Source organism: Hordeum vulgare, chromosome 6H, assembly GCF_904849725.1.
Source record: "Hordeum vulgare subsp. vulgare chromosome 6H, MorexV3_pseudomolecules_assembly, whole genome shotgun sequence".
NCBI lineage: Eukaryota > Viridiplantae > Streptophyta > Magnoliopsida > Poales > Poaceae > Hordeum > Hordeum vulgare.
In genome coordinates this window covers 270,347,545-270,360,566 of record NC_058523.1, presented here as the reverse complement: position 1 = coordinate 270,360,566, position 13,022 = coordinate 270,347,545, and positions in this window count along the sequence as shown.

Sequence of the window (13,022 nt, the reverse complement as noted above, 5' to 3'; positions counted from 1 at the left end):
GGCGGCACGAGATGGGAGAGAAGGAGGAACCCTAGGAGAGGAAGAGGGCATGGACGCCAACGCATTATAAGGGGGGACCTCGACGTCCGTGAGACCTCACGGCGTGCTCTCTCTCTCTCTCTGATGGTGACGGAAAGCGTGCGCGCTGGGAGAACGGCGTCAGAAAGAAGGAAGGAGGCCGCGGAGAGTGGGCTCCTATGCGCGAGGGAGGGGGGGTTAGATGGGCCAGCCATGTGGGAGGGAGCCCACATGTGGCGGCAGATAAGGGAAAAAATCCCTTAGATATCCTATTTATAGAAAAACAAATAGAGAAGAAGAAATGCACATGCAAATATACAAGTGATAAAAATATCACAAGCACATTCCTGGAGATAGAAAAATAAGACCTATTTTAATAAAATAGAAAAGGGATTTTAGTGGCAAGCAAATATTTACAAAAACAATATTTATACCACTCTTTTGTGAATATATAGCACCTCTCAAACAAAGTTTAAAACAACAAATACCTATCTCCACAATCACCACAAAATATACTAAATCATGGACATTTTTAAAACAGGGAAGGATCAAGTAAATATTGGGCTTGAGATGAAAAGAGGGAGAGGGTTTGAAGCCTATGCAAACCACATAGTTCCTACTAGCAATTGCACTACTCCATCACTCACATGCACTAACAACACATGACATATTCATCACACCACAAACACACATGGATTCACAAAGGCACAAACACAAGACATAGGATGGATGGGATGCATGCATGCAAAGGGAAATCCAAACAAGGTGACACACATGAAATCATATGCATTGAGCTCTCATATCAATGTGAAGGTGGGCCCACATAGAGAAGGTTCCAAAAAGGGAAAGCTTTACACTTGGGGCACTACAGAGAGGCCTTGGAGAAGCTACATGGTTTGGAGAAGACGTCCGACGCAAGCTTGATGCTAAATTCAATGAGGTGCTTGCACGTCTACCATGAGCAGATGCAGTTAACGTCCCTCTCCAATGACAACAACAACATCAAAAAGAACGTCCAAATTTTGTGGGGCGAGCGCAACGTGTGTCTCTCGTCCAAAGCCAGAATTCTGGTGCCATTGCTACTGCTGCAGCTTCTGTAGCTGTTGTTGCTACTGTTGTTGAGCAAAATGCGGATTATGATGGTAATTACGATAACGAGGGAGAGGTTGCTCCAAATCAACACCAGGGACAACCACCACACACAAGCACCGGGTCGTCCATGTGGATACAATCACAATGGTAGGGCTCCACCACCCTATCAGGTACGGGATTATGACCAGCTCCCTAAACTTAAATTGAATGTTCCTACATTTGACGGTAGATATGTTCGTGATATATATCTTACTTGGGAGTTAGAAACATTACAACATTTTACATGCTTACAATTTCCTAAGGATGGACGTGTTGCTGCTCCTGTTTGTTCATTCACTAGTTTTGCTTGTGTTTGGTGGTCTGAACATTGTAGAATACATCATGCTAATATTACAACTACGCGGGCTGCTTTGAAAACTGCTATGCATACTCATTGGGTTCCACCATATTATCTAGTATCAACATGAAAAATTCAAAAATTGCAGCGTTTAAGACAAGGAAAAAATTCCGTAGAAGAATATTATCAGGAATTACAAACTGGCATCATTAGATGTGGTATTGTTGAGGACAATGAAGCTATGCTTGCACGTTTTATGAGTGAATTAAATAGAGATATTTAGACTATTTTAGAGTATAAGGAGTATCACAATATCACTCGTTTATTCCATCTTGCTTGCAAAGCTCATGTGAAGTGCAGGATCGATAAGCATTGGCCAGAGCTAATTTTTCTGCAAGTCGCATTTCATCATTGACGCCACATACCTCATCTACTTCCACACTTCCTGCTGCAACACCGCCTACTTCACCCACCAATTCCAACTGAGATACCAGGAAACACGCCCCTGACCCACCCTCCACCAAGAGCATACCTTCTTAGCCTACACAAAGCCCTTCTTCATCCATTGCATCCACAGGGCGAGTACATGAGGTTATATGTTGTTGTTGCCAGGGTGGAGGTCACTATGCGAGAGGCAGCCCATCCAAGCATGTGATGGTTGTTACTAAGGATGGTGGATATGACTCTGCCAGTGATTATGACGAGGAGACTTTGGCTCTTCTTTCAAGTGAAGAACAGGGTGTCGATGATACTTAATAAGAAACATAAAACATGGATTCTGACTATGTCGAGAGGTATGAAGGTTTAGTTGCTCAATTTGTTTTGAGTGTGCCCTGAGATATCTCTCCATCACACGGAGTGACAAATTTCAGTCTTGATCCATGCTAACTCAACGAACACCTTCGGAGATACCTGTAGAGCACCTTTATAGTCACCCAGTAATGTTGCGATGTTTGATACACACAAGCTATTCCTCCGGTGTCAGTGAGTTACATGATCTCATGGTCATAGGAATGAATACTTGACACACAGAAAACAATAGGTGTTGATCATGCTTCGCTCGTGGAAGAGGTTTAGTCAGCGGATCTACAAGATTCAGATCCGTGTGCACCTTGCAAATATTTACGTACTCTCCTTCGACATAGTCGCGGATGAGGTTGAAGCGTCGTTTGATGTGTCTAGTCTTCTTATGAAACCTTGGTTCCTTGGCTAGAGGAATGGCACCAGTGTTGTCACAGAATAGAGTTATTGGATTTAGTGCGCTCGGCAGAACTCCAAGATCCGTCATGAACTGCTTCATCCAGACACCCTCCTTGGCCGCCTCCGAGGAAGCCATGTACTCCACCTCACATGTAGAATCTACTACGACGCTTTGCTTGGATCTGCACCAGCTTACCGCACCCCATTGAGAATAAATAGCTATCCGGTTTGAGACTTAGAGTCATCCGGATTAGTGTCAAAGCTTGCATCGACGTAACCCTTTATGACGAGCTCTTCATCACCTCCATAAACGAGAAACATTTCCTTAGTCCTTTTCAGGTACTTTAGAATATTCTTGACCGCCGCCCAGTGTTCCACTCCTGGATCACTTTGAAACCTGCCTGCCATACTTATGGCCAGGCTGATGTCCGGTCTTGTGCACAACATTGCATACATGATAGACCCTATGGCTGAAGCATAGGGGACGGTACTCATCTTTTCTCTATCTTCTGCAGTTACTGGACACTGAGTCTTACTCAACTTTATACCTTGCAGCACTAGCAAGAACCCCTTCTTGGATTGCTCCATTTTGAACTTCTTCAAAACTTTATCAAGGTATGTGCTTTGTGAAAGTCCTATCAGACACCTCGATCTATCTCTATAGATCTTAATGCCTAATATGTAAGCAACTTCTCCTAGGTCTTTCACTGAAACAAATTTATTCAAGTAATCCTTTACGCTCTCTAAAAACTCCACATTGTTTCCAATCAGCAATATGTCATCCACGTATGATATTAGAAACGCTACAGAGCTCCCACTCACTTTCTTGTATATACAGGATTCTCCAACAACTTGTATAAACCCAAACACCTTGATCACCTCATCAAAGTGCTTATTCCAATTCCGAGATGCTTGCGCCAGTCCATAAATGGATTGCTAAAGCTTGCATACTTTGTTAGCATTCTTTGGATCGATAAAACCTTCGGATTGCATCATATACAACTCTTCCTTAAGAAAACCATTAAGGGATGCCGTTTTGACATCCATCTGCCAGATTTCATAATCGAAAAATGCAGCTATTGCTAACATGATTCAAACGGACTTAAGCATCGCTACCGGTGAGAATGTCTCATCGTAGTCAACTCCTTGAACTTGTGAAAAACCCTTTGCCACAAGTCAAGCTTTATAAACAGTCACATTACCGTCCGCGTCCGTCTTCTTCTTAAAGATCCATTTGTTCTGAATAGCCTTGCGACCTTCAGGTAATACTTCCAAAGTCCACACTTTGTTTTCATACATAGATCCTATCTCGGATTTCATGGCCTCTAACCATTTGTTGGAATCCGGGCCCACCATTGCTTCTTCATAATTCGCAGGCTCATTGTTGTCTAACAACATGATAGATAAGACATGATTCCCGTACCACTCAGGAGCAGTACATGATCTTGTCAACCTGCGAGGTCTGATAGTAACTTGATCCGAGGCTTCATGATCATCATCATTAGCTTCCTCTTCAACCGGTGTTGCCTCGGCACAGATTTCTCTCTGCCTTGCGCCACCATCTTGTTGGAGCAGAGGTTCCACAACCCCATCAAGTTCTGTCTTCCTCCCACTCAATTCTTTCGAGAGAAACTATTTCTAAAGAAAAGCCCCGTTCTTAGCAACAAACACTTTGCCCTCGGATCTGAGATAGAAGGTATACCCAACTGTCTCTTTTGGGTAACTTATGAAGACACACTTTTCCGCTTTGGGTTCCAGCTTTTCAGGCTGAAGCTTTTTGACATAAGCATCACATCCCCAAACTTTAAGAAACGACAACTTTGGCCTCTTGCCATGCCATAGCTCATATGGTGTCGTCTCAACGGATTTTGATGGTGCCCTATTTAAAGTGAATGCAACTGTCTCTAATGCATAACCCCAAAACAATAATGGCAAATCAGTAAGGGACATCATAGATCGCACCATATATAACAAAGTTCGATTATGACGTTCGAACACACCATTACGTTGTGGTGTTCCAGGCGGTGTCAACTATGAAACGATTCCACATTGTCTTCAGTGAGCACCTAACTCGAAACTCAGATATTCAACCCTCGATCAGATCGTAGGAGCTTGATCTTCTTGTTACGATGATTTTCAACTTCACTCTGAAATTGTTTGAACTTTTCAAATGTTTCAGACTTGTGATTCATTAAGTAGATATAGCCATACCTACTCAAATCATCAGTGAAGGTGAGAAAATAACGATATCCGCCCCTCGCCTCCACACATTGGCCCGCACACATCACTGTGTATGATTTCCAACAAGTCACTTGCACGCTCCATTGTTCGAGAGAACGGAGTCTTAGTCATCTTGCCCATGAGGCATGGTTTGCACGTGTCAAGCGATTCAAAATCAAGTGACTCCAAAAGCCCATAAGTATGGAGTTTCTTCATGCATTTTACACCAATATGACCTAAGCACCAGTGCCACAAAAAGGTGGCGCTATCATTGTTAACTCTACATCTTTTGGTCTCAATGTTATGGATATGTGTGTCATCACAATCAAGATTCAATATGAACAAACCCCTCACATTGGGTGCATGGCCATAAAATATATTACTCATAAAAATAGAACAACCATTATTCTGTGACTTAAATGAGTAAATGAGTAACCGTCTCGCAATAAACAAGATCCAGATATAATGTTCATGCTTAACGTAGGCACTAAATAACAATTATTTAAGTTCATAACTAATCCTGATGGTAACTGAAGTGAGACCGTGCCGACGGTGATTGCATCAACTTTGGAACCATTTCCCACACGCATTGTCACTTCATCCTTCGCCAACCTTCGTTTATTCTGCAGTTCCTGCTTCGAGTTGCAAATGTGAGCAACAGAACCGGTATCAAATACCCAAGCACTACTACGAGAGTTGGTTAGGTACACATCAATAACATGTATATCACATATACCTGGTTTGGCGTTGGCCGCCTTCTTATCAACCAAATACTTGGGGCAGTTGCGCTTCCGGTGACGCATCCCCTTGCAATAATAGCACTCTGTTTCCAGCTTAGGTCCAACCTTGGGTTTCTTCAACGGAGGGGCAACAATTTTGCCGCTCTTCTTGGAGTTACCCTTCTTGCTTTTGCCGTTGCTCTTGAAACTAGTGGTCTTATTGATCATCAACACTTGATGTTCTTTCCGGAGTTCTAACTCTGTGACTTTCAGCATCACAAATAACTTGTCGGGTGACTTATTCATCCCTTGCATGTTATAGTTAAACACAAAGCTCTTGTAGCTAGGTGGCAGTGATTGAAGAATTCTGTCAGTGATAGCCTCTTGTGGGAGTTAAACTCCCAGCTCAGCTAGATGGTTTGAGTACCCATACATTTTGAGCACATGTTCACTGACAGATGATTTCTCCTCCATTTTGCAAGCATAGAATTTATCGGAGGTCTAATACCCGTCGACCCGGGCATTCTTATGAAAGATAAACTTCAACTCCTGGAACATCTCATATGCTCCATGACGTTTAAAGCGTCGTTGAAGTCCCGGTTCTAAGCCATACAAGACTACACATTGAACTACTGAGTAGTCCTCCTTACGTGCTTGCCAAGTGTTCAAAACATCTTGTTCAGACGTAGCGGGTGGTTCGTCTCCTAGCGCTGCATCAAGGACATAATTCTTTTTCCCAGATTATAGGATAAGCCTCAGATTACGAGCCCAGTCTACAAAGTTGTTACCATCATCTTTCAGCTTAGCTTTCTCTAGGAACGTATTGAAATTCAGGGTTGCTAGTGCGTGAGCCATTGATCTACAACATAAAATATTGCAAAATTTACTTAGACTATGTTCAAGACAATTAAAGTTTAGCTAATCATATTACTAATAAACTCCCACTCAAATAGACACCCCTCTAGTTATTTGAGTGTGGCATGATCCAAATTCACTAACTCAAGTCCGATCATCACGTGAGTTGAGTGTAGTTTCAGTGGTAAACAGCTCTATGTTAATCATATCAACCATACGATTCATGCTCAACCTTTCGGTCTCTTGTGTTTCGAGGCCATGTCTGTACATGCCAGGCTCATCAAGTTTAACCCGAGTGTTCCGCGTGTGCAACTGTTTTGCACCTGGTTTATGTGAACATTGAGTCTATCACACCCGATCATCACGTGGTGTCTCGAAACGATGAACTGCCGCAATGGTGCACAGTCGGGGAGAACACAATTTTATCTTGAAATTTAGTGAGGGATCACCTTATAATGCTACCGTCGTTCTAAGCAAGATAAGGTGCATAAAAGGATTAACATCACATGCAATTCATCAGTGACATGATATGGCCATGATCTTGTGCTTCTTGATCTTCATCACCAAAACACCGGCTTGATCTTCATCGTCACCGGCGCCACACCAGGACCTCCATCATCGTGCCGCCATCGAGGTTGTCATGCTACCTATGCTATCACTACTAAAGCTACAACCTAGCAATATAGTAAACGCATCGCAAACACAAACGTTAGTTTAAAGACAACCCTATGGCTCCTGTCGGTTGCCGTAGCATTCACGTGCAAGTCGACATTTAACTATTACAACATGATCATCTCATACATACAATATATCACATCATGTCTTTGGCCATATCACATCACATGCATACCCTGCAAAAACAAGTTAGATGTCCTCTAATTTGTTGTTGCATGTTTTACATGGCTGCTATGGGTATCTAGTATGATCGCATCTTACTTACGCAAAATCACAACGGAGATGTGCAAATTGCTATTTAACCTCTCTCCAAGGTATGCCTCGGTCAAATCCAATTCAACTGAAGTTGAAGAAATAAACACCCGCCAGTCATCTTTATGCAACAAGTTGCATGTTAGTTGATGAAACCGGTCTCTCGTAAGCGTACGAGTAAGGTTCGTCGAGGCCGCTTCAATCCAACAATACCGCTGAATCGAGAATAGACTAAGGAGAGTAGCAAATCGAACATCAACGCCCACAAAAACTTTTGTGTTCTACTCAAGATTACATCTACGCATGAACCTGGCTCTGATACCACCGTTGGGGAACGTTGCATGCGAAACACAATTTTCCTACGCACATGAAGCCATATCATGGTGATGTACATCTACGAGAGGGAGATCGGATCCACATACCCTTGTATATCGCTAAGCAGGAAACATTAAGAAAAGCGGTTGATGTAGTGGAACAGCTTCGTCATTCAAATCACCGTCGTCCCATGATCCATCCCGATCTAGCACCGAACGGACGGCTCCTTCGCGTTCACCAAACATACAGCTCGATGACGATCTCCGCCTTGTTGATCCAGCAAGAGAGACGGGGAAGTAGATGAGTTCTCCGGCAGCATGACAACGCATCGATGATGGTGATGATCTATTCCTGTAGGGCTCCGCCCGAGCTCCACAAAAAACCGATCTAGAGGAAGAACTACGAAGTAGAGGTTTAGGGTCGCATGTGGCAAAGTTGTGTCTCAAAAACCCTAAAACCTTTAGTATATATATGAGGAGGGTAGGGGCTAGCCTTGGGGCTCAAGAGAGCCCCTAGGGCGTCGGTCGAATGGAGGAGGAGGGACTCCCACTCCAATTCGGTTTGGGAAGGAGGAGTCCCTTCCTTCCTTTCCATCTCCCTCTTCTTCTTTTTTCTGCTTTGATTTTTCCTCTTGGCCGAAATAGCCCTATTGGTCTGGCCTCACCAGCCCACCAAGGGCTGGTGCGCTACCCGTGGGCTATTAGGTTCACTCCCGGGTGGGTGCCCTCCTCCCGGTAAAAACCCGGAACCCATTCATCACTCCCGGTACAGTGCCGGTAATGCCCGAAATCTTTCCGGAGGCCAAATGAAACAATACTATATATCAATCTTCATTTCCACACCATTCCGAAAACCCTCGTGACGTCCGTGATCTCATCCGGGACTCCGAACAAACCTTCGGTCACCAATACCTATAACTCAACTATACCGAAATGTCATTGAACCTTAAGTGTGCAGACCTCGCTGGTTCGAGAACTATGCACACATGACCTGAGACACTCCCCGTCCAATATCCAACAGCGGGACGTGGATGTCCATATTGGATCCTACATATTCTACGAAGATCTTATCGGTTGAACCTCTGGGCCAAGGATTCATATAATCCCGTATACCATTCCCTTTGTCCTTGGGTATGTTACTTGCCCGAGATTTGATCGTCGGTATCCCTATACCCATTTCAATCTCGTTACCGGCAAGTCTCTTTACTCGTTCCGTAATACAAGATCCCGTGACTAACACTTTAGCCACATTGCTTGCAAGGCTTATATGTGATGTTGTATTACCGAGTGGGCCTGAGATATCTCTCCGTCACACGGAGTGACAAATCCCAGTCTTGATCCATGCTAACTCAATGGACACCTTCGCAGATACGTGTAGAGCACCTTTATAGTCACCCAGTAACGTTGCGATGTTCGATACACACAAGGTATTCCTCCGGTGTCAGTGAGTTACGTGATCTCATGGTCATAGGAATGAATACTTGACATGCATAAAACAATAGCAACAAAATGACACGATCACACTACTGGAATCCAGTTCTTTGTCGTCTGCTGGCTGATGGCAAAGAACCTCTTTGCCGTCAGTTGACACAAGGCGGACGACAAAGGGCTGACAGATGGCAAAAATACTATTTGCCATGTGTCGGCCCTTTGCCGTCTGCTAGCGGACGACAAAGGGACCAAGGGCAGACGACAAAGAGCACGGATGGGTCCCATGCCTGCCGTGCCCAACGGAAGGCTAGCTTTGCCGTGTGTCGGCCTTTGCCATCTGCCGTTGGGGCCTTTGCCGTCAGGGGGCGGACGGCAAAGGGGCCGACCGTGTAACGGCCGTCTTCTCCCCCTCGCGCTCACTGTCTCTCTCTGTCCCCCCACAGTACTGTCTCTCTCTCCCCCTCGCGCTCACTGTCACTCGCCCCCGCCGCCGCACCGCCTTGCTCCCACCGGCGACCCCCTTCCCGCGGCGCTCCCCTCCCCGCGGCCACCCCGGCCCTTCCCCACAGCCACACCCCTCCCCGCGGCGACCCCTCCCTGCGGCCACCCCCTCCCCGCGGCCACACCCCTCCCGGCGACCCCTCCCAGCGGTCACCCCCTCCCCGCGGCCATAACCCTCCCGGCGGCCACACCCCTCCCTTCGGCCACCCCCTCCCCGCAGCCACACCCCTCCCGCGGTAACTTCCCTCGTGAGTTCAATTTTTTTTCTTTCTTTTTTTCATTTCAGTGTATCTGATGATGAAGTTTCCTTGTACCTGACTCTAGATAGCTTTAGACGATGAATCCATGAACCATGGGAGTCCATTTGGATCTGAGGTGTAGCCAACACATAAATCGAAACGATACCTAGTGCCAATTTTGCGCCGTCACAGGCCCTAGAGCCTCTTTGTTTTGTTTTGCAGTTTATGGTTCTTCCACAAGTTGATGTACATTTTCTGATCAGAACAAGAGATGATTCAGTCTCCTAGCTAGGCCTTTTTCTTTCTTCCCAGCAACCTTAATTAAATCATATCAAAGCAAAAGTGATTAATTCAAGATGATGTGATGTCCATTAATTTAGTAATCCGCTGCAACAAGATACATACATGCCACTCGCTGTGTCGATGACAGGTGGGCCCGACCCCGCCTTGTCATGGACGTAACATTTGGAAAATAGAAAATTCCGGTGGCACATATAAGAAATGGAAGTTATCCCGAGATATATGCATCGGTTGCTTCTTTTGCTTTTGCAATGGTGGTCTCTTCTTTCAAGGAGGAAAGCAAAAATCTGAAAAAACACTAGATTCTAGATAGTTTCCATTTCTAGTAACGGGGGTTAATAGAAAGTTAGAGTTTTGGAGGCCGAGTGAGGTCACAAGGGATATACAAGAAGAAGAAGAAAAAGAGGAGAGAGGAGAAGAAGAAAGAAAAGGACCCCGACCCCCCGCCCACGACCCCCGACGCCCGACGCCACCAACCCTCAAGGCCCGACGCCACCAACCCCCGACCCTCGACCCCCGACGCCCGACGCCACTGACACCCGACTCCCGACCCCCGACACCCGACACCACTGACCCCCGACACCCGACTCTCGACCCCCGACGCCCGACGCCACCAACCCTCGACGCCCGATGCCACCAACTCCTGACCCTCGACCCCCGACCCCCGACACCACTGACAACCGACTCCCGACCCCCGACGCCCGACACCACTGACCCCCGACCCCCAACTCCCGACGCCCGACACCACTGACCCCCGACCCCCGACCCCCGACTCCCGACCCCTGACGCCCGACACCACTGACCCCCCGACCCCCGACGCCACTGACCCTCGACCCCCGACCCCCGACCCCTACCCCCGACCCGACGCCACTAACCCCCAACCCCGGGCCCCCGACACCTCTTTGGCCTCTTGTTGATCGAAAAGACCCCAACCCCCGACGCTAGTGGCCCTCGACCCCCGACGACACTGACCCCCGACCATCGACGCATTTAACCCGACTCTCGACCACTGACACCCGACACCACCGACCCTCGACGGCACTGACTCCCGACGCCACTAAGCCCCGACCCTGACACCTCTTTTGCCTTCTATTGAACGAGAAGGTGCTTTTCGGCCTTCTAGAGGCCCACGGGGTCATAATTTTGTAAATTATGAGTTAGGTCATATATTTTCCGATTATGTTAATTATAAAAACGTCATGCATTTTAATGTGTAGTTGTTCGACGAGCTCCACGTGCGTTGGACGAGCTCCACGTGCGTTTGTTGGTGAGCACAAATGACTTCTCCTCCTACCCCCTTAATTTGCTCTATCCCGGTCTTCGTGCCGATGAAACTTGCTAGCTATAGGTTTCTTCAATCATGAGTATGCGTGACCAGTATGCGTCTCACGTTCGAAAGGGCGACATATATAAATATGCATTTTTTTGCATATTTATAACCGCCATCCTTTCGAATTGTCCAACATTATCCATGGACAGCCCGAGTATGTGTAGATTGGGTTTGTTTTCCCGTATGCTGTGCTCCGGATCTGATGCAGAATTTCGTCAGTGCCTCCCCTGTTGTTCTCTGGGTACACATCCTCTCTGCTTATTGCCGAGACGTGTATCAGGAGAACAGTGGGGAGGTGCTGCCGAAATTCTGCGTCGCATCTCGAGCAGAGCATGGGAAAACGAACCCAGTCTACACATACTTGGCTGGGATTAGGACCTATCTTTACCTATTAGCATGTAGGTTGCATGGACGTAATAAAACTGACAAACTTGATTAGCGTATGAATATAGATGATGAATTATATATTTATTTCTTGTGCCCCCATAGGTAGCTAGGCAACATGAGTGATTGTGCTTGGATGTACACTGGTCACCCTAGTCAGAAAGACATGACCCATGAATGGTAAACAAAAACCAGGGGGTTCGTGAGAGCCGCATTTGCAAATGGCCAGCGAAAAACATGGTGCCCGTGTCCCAACTGCGACAACTGGAAAAAGCAAACAGAGTTTGAAATGGGTAAACACCTGCAGAAGTGGGTTTTTACGCCTAATTATACGGTGTGGACTTTTCATGGTGAGTCTGACCAACGTGCCAGAGCTGAGGTGATTCGTCGTCGCACCGACGAGCATGGTACCGGGATTGAAGACATGGTGCAAGACTTTGATGATGCTCGGGATTCGGACGATGAGATGGAGGAATCTGCAAAGGCCTTCTATGAAATGTTGGAGTCTTCAAAACGTGCTCTCCACGAGTAGACTGAGCTTTGTCAGCGGGATGCCATCGCGCAAGTAATGGCTCTGAAGGCTCAATTCAACCTAGGCAGAGAATGCTACGACGCGATGATGACGATATTTGGACGCTTTCTACCCAAAGGCCATGTACTGCCTGCAAACCTATACCAGTCAGAGAAAATCCTCCGTGTACTTAAGATGCCCTATGAGAAGATACATGCCGGTGAGAATGGATGTGCCTTATTTAGGCTTGAGTATGCGGCCTTGAACTATTGCCCCATTTGCAATTCTTCCAGGTATATTGTGGTAGACAACGGCATGGGTGAGAAGAATCAGACCAAAATCCCCATTAGTGTTCTTCGGTATCTGCCAATCGTACCAAGACTTCAACGTCTTTTCATGGTCGAAGAGATGGCCAGACAGATGACATGGCACAAATTGGGCAAAAGAGCCGAACTAGATGCAGATGGGAACAAGATGCTGGTACACACTTCAGATGGTTTTGCGTGGAGGCACTTCGATGCATTACATAAGGATAAATCGGAAGATCCAAGGCAACCTAGAGTTGCCATCAGCACGGATGGGTTCAATGTGTATGGTATGACGGCAGCACAATACAGTTGTTGGCCTGTATTTGTCATTCCACT